Below are 9750 nucleotides of genomic sequence, written 5' to 3'. Positions count from 1 at the left end.
GTTCGAATCTCAGAAGGGTATGTCTGGCTGATGAAAACCAAATAAGGTTTGAAATAGCTATCCCAGTTCTCCCTTAATTCTTTGTTAGCAATTCAAATTTTGGAACACATATGATGTCGCAGTTAAGCGACTGCTGCCTGTGGATGGCTCTAGGTTGAGCTGATACAGGCAAAAGACTTCTCTTTCCCATATTTGGGCCTACAGGGTGCTCTAAAAGAAAAAAGCATTCATATATATATATATATATATATATATATATATATATATATATATATATATATATATGTATATTTTCAAAATTTGGATTTCTAACAAAGAATTAAGGGAGAACTGGAACCCTTAATTCTTTGTTAGCAATCCAAATTTTGAAAAAACACATATGATGTCGCAGTTGCGACTGCTAAGCCTGTGGATGACTCTAGTTTGAGCAGATACAGGCAAAAGATTCCTTTCTCCCATATTTGGGCCGATAGGGTGCACCAAACTCAAGATAATATATATATACTAGCTGTACCCGGCCACGCGTTGCTGTGGTTCAGTCTGGTTAAATGGAAAAGAAAGAAAAGAGAAAGCGCACGTTTCTAATATGTTTAATTTCACAATGCTTGTGGGTATACAATATTTTTTGTTGTTCCATTGTCTGTGCATCAATTCCAACGCAATGTCACACGAAATAATTAAATCAAAATGAAAATAAATCGAAATCTATGAAAATTCAATTTAACAATGCAATCAGAAACATTGAAATGGAATGGTAAAATCGTAGCGTGTGTTGCTTTTACGTCCACCAGATGGCGCTGTTTTTCAAAAAAAAAGCATGTTTTACCTGTCACAGGTGTGACATCTATATAATATAGGTATATAAAAACACGCACGTATTCGAATGCAACGTTGTGTCAAAATTTCAAAGCAATCGGTGAAGAATGTTCGGAGATTTAAGATTTTGAACAAACGAACATTTACATCTATATATATATATGTAAAAAAAAAAGATTCCTTTCTCCCATATTTGGGCCGACAGGGTGCACCAAACTCAAGATAATATAATATATATATAATATATATATATATATATATATTCATAAGATATATCTGATCGGTTAAGAATCAATAAAAAAGAGAAGTTAGATACTGAAATTTCAAGCTAGAAGCATTTCTAAATTGTTTAAAACAAAATGAAATGAACATGACTTATGGATTTTGAAAATAAAAGAAAGTAACATGCAATACAATAGATTAAATCATTCTTTCTTAAGCTTACGAAAAAACAAAATGCCATATATTTTGATAAATCATTGTGGCAATTGAAATGAAATTCTTAGAAAAGATGTTCATAAAAATTTTCTATATAGAGTTTTGCATTAGATAAACAAAAGTGAATTTTAATAGGAATTCATGAATAATAGGAGTAGGAAATAATTTATGGAACTATTTTGTATATTTTTGTTATTCTCTCATTGTAAATCTGTATGGATTGGAGTTTAAAATGGGTGCAGTCACCTTCATATAATATATCTGTTGTCATGGGAAATGTGCTTTAATACTATGTGCTCAGGGGAGGGGAATCCAGTTTTTGGCTTAATGTCATGGTTCCGACAGATGAAACTCTTCAAAGAACTTTGAGGCATTGTTTACCTTAAAGAATCTTTATTTGAGTAGCATAGCATCGGCACTAACACAATCGAAGCCAAAAACTGGATTTCCCTCCCCTGAGCACAATTCCTTCCTGCAATTAACAGTCATAAATCAAATTCTCCAATTAGTTTGAAATGCAGGCTCTTCCTCCAGTTCTCCAGCCCACCAATTCTTATCATCTCTTATTTCATTAATCTTGGTTCACACACTAAGTTCAGTATTATTATGTCTATCCAAACTCTCATGCACATTCCTCTCCCCCCCAGCATCATCTAACTCTAAAAGTAAAACATAAGAAGAAAATGGTTGCATCTCTAACTGTTGTCAAAGCAAAAACATCCAATGTTAGCAGCGTTGACATTTGTTTGTTTTCTTGTTTCCCATATCTAATTGTCTTCTTTCTGATTCTCTCCAGCAGATCGTCCACAGTCACTTTTCTCCTCTTGTTCTGACAGTTCACTTGTTTCTCCCACCATCCAGTGTAGTGGTGGCGAACCTATGGCACGTGTGCCAGAGGCGGCATTCGGAGACCTCTCTGTGGGCACACATGCCGTTGCCCCAGCCTCGCCTCCCCCCACGACCCCCTCCTTACCAGCAGCCCCCCTGGAAGAGAGTCGCCCCCGAGCGTGGCCCACACGGAGCAGCGCAGCCAAGGACATGGCAGCCAGGCAGTGTAGACAAGAGTCTGTCCTCATGCCCCATCCTGCACAGTTGATGCTGCGGGGCGCGGGCAGAGGGCGTGGCCATGGCGCTGCTGGGCTGCCTGGGTGATCTGCGGTGGGCCCTGGAGGCGATGAGTGGCCCTGCGGGCAGGTGGGGTGGGGGACGGGGTGGGGGAAGGGCAGGGGCGGGGCAGGGGATGGAGCGGGGGCGGGGCCAGTTTGGGGGCATTCGGTCTCTAAAAGGTTCACCATCACTGATCCAGTGCATATACACAAAAGCTGAGCAGCCCAGGAGAGAGACTGGATCTGCTGCTACTATACTATATTACAAGATCAGAGGGGGTATCTCAAATCCAGGCATTAATAATCAATCCAAATATCAATCATCAGTCCATATACCTGAACTTCTTGCTTTACTCTTATTGTGGTTGAAAGTACCACTTGGCCAAATCCCCAGAGATATTTCCGAGGGGACCAGGAAGTGGACTCATTTGGTCAGACATCTCTTTACATTAAAAGGATCAATGGGAAAGCCATTCAAGGGATTAGGATTATTTCACAGTTCAGAACAGAAGAGCAATCCACAGTCATGTGGTTGGTAAAATAAAGATACAATATAAGCTGCTTGAATATTTTGCTGTACAGTATTTCTCTGTGCGCACATGTGTCTATATAGTGTCTGTCTCTGTCTCTTTAACTTACTGGAATTGGGCTGAATTTATTTTGTTTCAGGTTGTGAACAACATGCATAACTTGGGGGTGGGATATATTTTGCATGAAAATATATAACCAAACTCTTAGGTGTGATAGGACTGATGATAGTTTGGCTCTCTGCGTTATTTAGAATTGTCTGAGATGTATTTGTAACTTCTATCATAGCTAATTAGTTTTATTGCTGAATTCTTGCCAGCTCAAAGAGACACAACAATAATTGCTAGAGCCTTGAAGTTTATGAAACCTGCAGGAAAACAAATATAGAATTTATCTTAGGCCTTTAGATTTTATAAATTATACAGCTTCTCTTTCAGTATCAAACAACACCTTATTCTTGTTCTCAGTCATATGACACCCATTGCCAAATTTCTACTAACTTCTATAGATAAAACACGTTGGTTGTATATATTTGAACCACAGCATGTCTTTCAAATCCAAATAAGTGGATTATAATCAAAGGCAGCAAGGAGCCATATATCCAGTAGGCTTCTAAAATTAGGTTTATCATTAGGATGAATAAATACATGATATAATGTTAAGAACATTTTTTTAAAAAAATCTTTCAGATCAAATCAATGTTTCATGCTTCTTCTCCGATAGCTTCCTTTTCCCAGTAACTGATTAATTAAGGCTGATTAATTATACGAGCATAGTAAGCTGCCTTACTAGTTATCTACCTAGTGGTGATGGCATCAATTCTCCAGATTCTCCATTTGAGCATAGCTGATTAAACCTGGAACCTTCTGCACACTGAGACGGTCCTCTATCATTGTTTCATTCCTCACCATGTGCAGCATCAATTATATTTCCCACACACACACACACTTGAAGCATGCCTTGTGTCATTCTTAGCATAAATCCCTCCACTGATGAGGTTCAAGAAAACTATTTCCAACCATCTGGATTGGGATAACCACCTCTAGTTAAAATATAACATCACAGTTTCTTCTGAGACCAAACAAACTGGTGCATCTTTGCCAGCTTCCAACAGGCAAAATCAATGGAGAAGCCAACAGGAAGTTGCAAATCATGGGCACATGAGGTCCTCATTTAATGACCTGCACGTTCTCAATTAACAACAACTGGGACTGCAAGAAATGTCATCACAGTCATGTGGCACAGTCATGTGGTTTTTCAAATTATGACCACTCATTTAATGATGGGGTTTCTGATCTCAATTAGTGTTAAGCAAGGACTACTATAAATTGATTATGAGTCACCAATATGAGTTGGCTGAAAACAAAAAAAAAAGGCAAATGGAATATTAAGCTCCATCCAAAGAAGTGTGCTTTGAAAAATCATAGGAATGGAGTTTCAATCACAATGCCACAAAATCTTGCTTCTTTCAACCACCTCAGTAGATGCTACTACGATGGTCAAAACCTGTTGAAAGTATTGAGCCCCAGGTACCACAATTTAGAGAAACCAGTACCTTATTCAAAGAAGGGGAGCATCAGGGCTCAAAAGCCTTGCTCCTCTGAAGAGAGGGTGAAAAGATTTTCAAATGTTAGCCTGGAGAGGGAATATGATGGATATCTTCTTCGCTGCATGCATTTAAAGGCCAGAGAACTATATGATTTGCATAACTTAATGTGGAGCCTGCTCAGAGCAAAAGGGTGAGTCTGATAGCCCAGAGCAACATTTCTCAACCTTGGCAGCTTTTAAGATGGGTAGGCCCAGCATGTTGGCTGGGGAATTCTGGAGTTGAAGTCCACATATTTGCCAAGAATGACAAACACTGGCCTAGAGCAGAGGTCCCCAACCTTTTGGGCACCAGGGACCGGTTCCAAGTTTTTCCGCGGACTGGAGAGTGTGTGGTTTTGTGTGCTGCCTGCATCTCTTAGATGGGGCTTTGCTTGTTTGTGCGGACCAGTTGCTGGCATGCCGCAGCCCGGTACTAGTCCACGGACCGGAGGTTGGCGACCTCTGGTCTAGAGAACTCTTTCAAGTCTTCAAAAACAGAAGTCATCTAGCTGTGAAGCAATGTGGTTTTTAAAAAGCCAGATGCTTTATTGTGGTATATTTCTTTAATAATCATTGCTTATTAAGTCCCATTGATTGTGATGAACTGTGTGACTTCAACCAAAAACTCACTTATTTGGTCTGCTTCTTGTACTATTTTCTTCACTTGCATTGCTTCTCTTTGTTGCTACTTGTCATCTAGATCTAACACATTCTTGCAGCTGTATCTTGGGGGGGGCAAGAATGATATGCTGAATTTTGGGGCAGCTCTTTGACCTAGCAAGTGCTCAGTGCATGAAGGGTAGGCAAAATGAAATACTGATCCATTGAGGACAGTGATATTACTATGCTAGTAAAATCATTAACATCTGGCCATGAAACTCTGGAAAGGCAGAATTTTTGTGATGCTTTCCAACAGCCTCAATTTCAAATCAGACCAAAGGGTATTTTCTGAGCATTTACACAATCTATTATCAAATCCCACCAGTCTAAGACAATCCAGGAAATTTTCTATATTCACCCATAGTTATTGCTAATAATTAGCTATTGTCAGCATCAATTTGTCAGATCTTTTACAGCTTTCAGACTCCATTGCAATACTACCTGGTATATACTGCTTCATTATGAAGTTATCAAAAGAGTCTAAAAACACTATTTATGGCACTTAATGGATTAATTATTAATACTTTTTCCTCATTAAGATAAAGGGAAATGCATGAAGAAATAATCAGGGCACGAACCACTGAACATTTCAGTCCATTGACATGAGTGCAAATGAAATTGTATGCAATCTGTTTTCTGTTAGATTCGGGGGCTTGTCTACACTCATATAAGCCACTACCTGAGATACTTACCTGCGCAGTGTATTCCTGGCGACCAGGATTAAGCCAAAGTGGGGTTTACTTCAAGCATTCAAATAACAACAGGTGCTGATTTTTTTTTAAAAAAAGTACGTATTTCTTTCCTTAATTACTTTTCTCAGCAATTTGGCATAAGATGGGCCAGAAGCTAAATGAATGGAGTAAAGATTTGAAAGTATTTTTTTCCTGTTAAATGGGAAAAAAGGCTGTCCTGAACACCTGAGTTAAATTAAAGCAATGCAACTTATCAGTTCAAGCAGAAACTGAATATAACAGAATTCGATACAGCCTCAGGCCAAAAAAGATTAAATTCCCGCCATGAAGTTGCAGTAACTTCCCATATTATTTTCAGTTTCACTACAGAATTTGGAGATGACATAGCCACCGTCCTTTCTGAAAATGTGATTTAGTTTTCTATTCATTTAAAGTAAAAAAAGTAAAGTAAAAACAAAACCAAAAAAACCCTACTGTTACCCTATTTCAGTATTTTCCTTGCTACAGTATAAAAAAATTCATATTTTGTTTGTTCCAGTGTTTTGTTTCTGCAGGGAACTATCATCCTTTATGGGTTCAACCAAGCACCTAATGTTCATTGCAATCCTATGCCTCAGAAAAAAATGTTCTTTAGACCCCATGATCACTAAGAGCAGTGCTCTTTTTCTTAAAAAAAAAAGTGCCGGAACTCACACACGTCATACAACCCGCCTTGCCTACCCTACAAGGTTCCATCCAAAAAAGGTGCCGGAACTCTGTTCTGGGCGTTCTATGAGAAAAAAAGCCCTGACTAAGAGTAAATACTGTGGTTTTACAGAGAAGGATCACATCTCAAGATCTCTTACCAACTGAAGAGGTACCATCATCTACCAAAACATAGAACTGTGGAGAAGACCATGAGTCTTTCCAGCTGAAACTGGACAATTATTTTCTTTCATGGCAATTTTGGCTCCCTCAGGCCATTTTATTCATAAGGCTTCTTTGCAAGGTGGTTTGGATTTCCATTAAAAATGAAAGGCTGCATTTCTGCTGGCTGAGGGAAAAGGCTTTTGCAAATCTTTTTTGCTATTTGAACCTTTATATAAAGGAGCAAAGTGCTGCATGAAATTTGGAGAAAGAGCAGACATTCTATTTTCTTTAGTGCATTAAAACCTGCATTAAGCAGCTGATAGAATTAATGCATCTTTTTTCAGAATAAATTCAAATCCCCAGTCCCAAAAACCTGGAGAATAGGGGCCAAAAAGTCTGCCCCATCCTCAATCCATCACTGCTAGACACTCTCTGACCCTTTCCAGCTTCACCCCCAGCCTCGGGATATTTCCATGCCAACTTTCGACCTGCCAGATACTAATCAGTACTTCTGAACTTCAATTTTATTTTTCCTGGTGTGGAACCATTGCCATTCCATTGGTACTTGAGAATCGGATTAATGTCTCCTTTCACATTTGTACATCTTCATTATTTCTCATTTTGATCTCTCATTGTGAGAAGCGAGGTTATTGAATATTTTTTATTCCACATTTTGATGTAGTATAAAATTTTCAGAGTGTAAAAGTGCCTCAGTTTGACTGTCCTGACAGCTGCCAATCTATTAAAGAATCATCTTCTCAAATCAGTTCTCTTTAAGTTAAAAAAGAAACTAACACAGAAAGTAAAGCACAAAAAATAACAAAGCATGGCATTTTATCCATGCCATGACTGTAAAGTTGTACTGTGGGCGTAATATATCTGCAGGTTATGCTTCTTGAACTTGGATAGTCTATTGACTGCTATGCATAAACAGTAAAAGAATCAAACAAACTGTTCCTGATTTTAATATTCCATTCTGTATGACGGAAGTTATTTCAATGTTCTGCCTTGAACAAAACTATTACTCACATTAAAAATGAAATTTATATGCCATGGATTCTAAGCTTCTCTGTGAAATGTCGACTTTCTAAGTGTAGGGAACATATAATGTTATTACAGGTGTTAATATCCTGCTCTTACTCCAAAGATGTGGGAAGAATACAGATGCTCCTTACTTTTTTATTTTATCCTCAAGACTTTGAAACTGCTAGATTAGGAGACTAGATTGGAGCTTCAGGTTTCAGAGATGAGATTTGAACTTGGCCTTTGGTTGCTCCAGTCATCACTTCTGTTAGGAGTCATTTTTCACAAACTAGATCTATATATTTATATAAATTTATAAACTAATTAGGTTTTAATAACCCACATGAACTATTCTAGTAATTATTCTAGATTATGCAATGCCAAAATTGTAATTTATTTTTTAACACAAGTGTTTTGCTATTGCCTTTTCCCTAGGACTGAAGGAACTGACTGGCCCAAGATCACTTAGCTCAGGGCTTTTCAACCTTTTCACCCATTGTACCACTTTTAAGATATGGCAACATCCGAGTACCACCAGTCGCCTAACAAGGTGTCAAAAACTTGATGACCAAAAAAAGGAAAAAAGTGATAAAGTACAGGTAGTCCTCGACTTACAACAGTTTGCTTAGTGACTGTCCGAAGTTACAATGGCACTGAAAAAAGTGCCGCCCAAGCCACAGCCAAGCAAGACACCTGCCTGCCTGCCTGGCCGCGCCCTTCCTCCTGTCTGAGGTTTTCATTGTTGTGAGCATTTCTGTTGAGGATTGGCAGCGGGGGTGAGGTGGAGGGGTGTTTGGTTTTTATTCCCCCCTGTCTGCTGGGTGGTTGCAGCAGGTTCTGGTCACTTCACATGATCCTGGGACACTGTGACCGTCATAAATATGAATCAGTTGCCAAGCATCTGAATGTAAATCACAAGACCCTGGAGATGCTGCAACATTCCAGCTGATCGGCACTTCTTCTGGGCTCAGCAGAAGCGTCAGGATCAGTGCTGCTTTCCAGCTGATTGATGCTTCTTCAGGGCTCAGCAGAAGCACCAGGATCAGCACTGAGCTGGAGCCTAGCGCTGAGCTGGAGCCTGGCGCTGATCCTGGTGCTTCCACTGAGCCCTGACAGCCCTGAAGAAGCGCCGATCAGCTGGAAAGTAGCACTGATCCTGGCGTTTCTGCTGAGCCCTGACAGCCCTGCAGCTCCAGCCATCTCTCGCTCAGGCTTGTGCGGTGGTGACACCGGTTCAGCTCATTCCCCTTCCCCACTACCACTTTTCTAGGATGGTCACGTACCACCTGCCAGGTGCCAAGGTACCACAGGTGGTACCCGTACCACTGGTTGAAAAGCCCTGACTTAGCTGGCTGGCGGGACTAGAACTCACGGTCTCCCAGTTTTGAATATGGTGACTTAAACAACTAAACCAGAGACTTGTTTAGGTGGCTCCATTGTTGAGAGGGCCATTTTTATTCTCCTTTTATTTGTGGCTGTATTTGGATTTTTAGGATATTTATTACTATGATTTTTATATTTGCATTTGCTGTCTTTATGCTTTTTATCTACTGATGTGTGCTGCCCAGAGTTGCCTTCAGTAAGATGGGCAGTTACATATTTGATTAATAAATAAAATTTGATTAATAAATAAACCAATCTAGCTCTCTCTCTCTTTTTTTTACATAGTAGAGTTTATTTTGCACAATTTCTTTCACCGATTACAGGGAAGGGGAAACGATATTGAGATCCATCTCAGTGGATTACTGGGATTTCATTTGTCCTACACAGTTATATCCAGTTCTGGGATTGCATCCTTAAAAGTTATGACATTGCTTTAAAAAAAACATAAATAAAAGTTAGGAGTGTCAGGGACTATATTCTGTGGTCACATTCTCCTTCGCTTCTTTCCAAGAATCAGTATGAACTGCAAAGCCAGGGATTCAGTGACTCCTATATTATGATCACTCTGAGACCAGCTGAAATATGGTTCTGGGAAGAGAAGAAGAAAATGGTTTATATGGGATTCTTTGTTCAGAATGAAAGCAGCAAAAGTTAGATACAAATCCTTT

This window comes from Protobothrops mucrosquamatus, unplaced genomic scaffold (assembly GCF_001527695.2).
Source record: "Protobothrops mucrosquamatus isolate PMUCROS unplaced genomic scaffold, P.Mucros_1.0 scaffold130, whole genome shotgun sequence".
NCBI classification, from domain to species: domain Eukaryota; kingdom Metazoa; phylum Chordata; class Lepidosauria; order Squamata; family Viperidae; genus Protobothrops; species Protobothrops mucrosquamatus.
The sequence above is the reverse complement of the archived record's forward strand: the minus strand, read 5'-3'. Positions refer to the sequence as shown.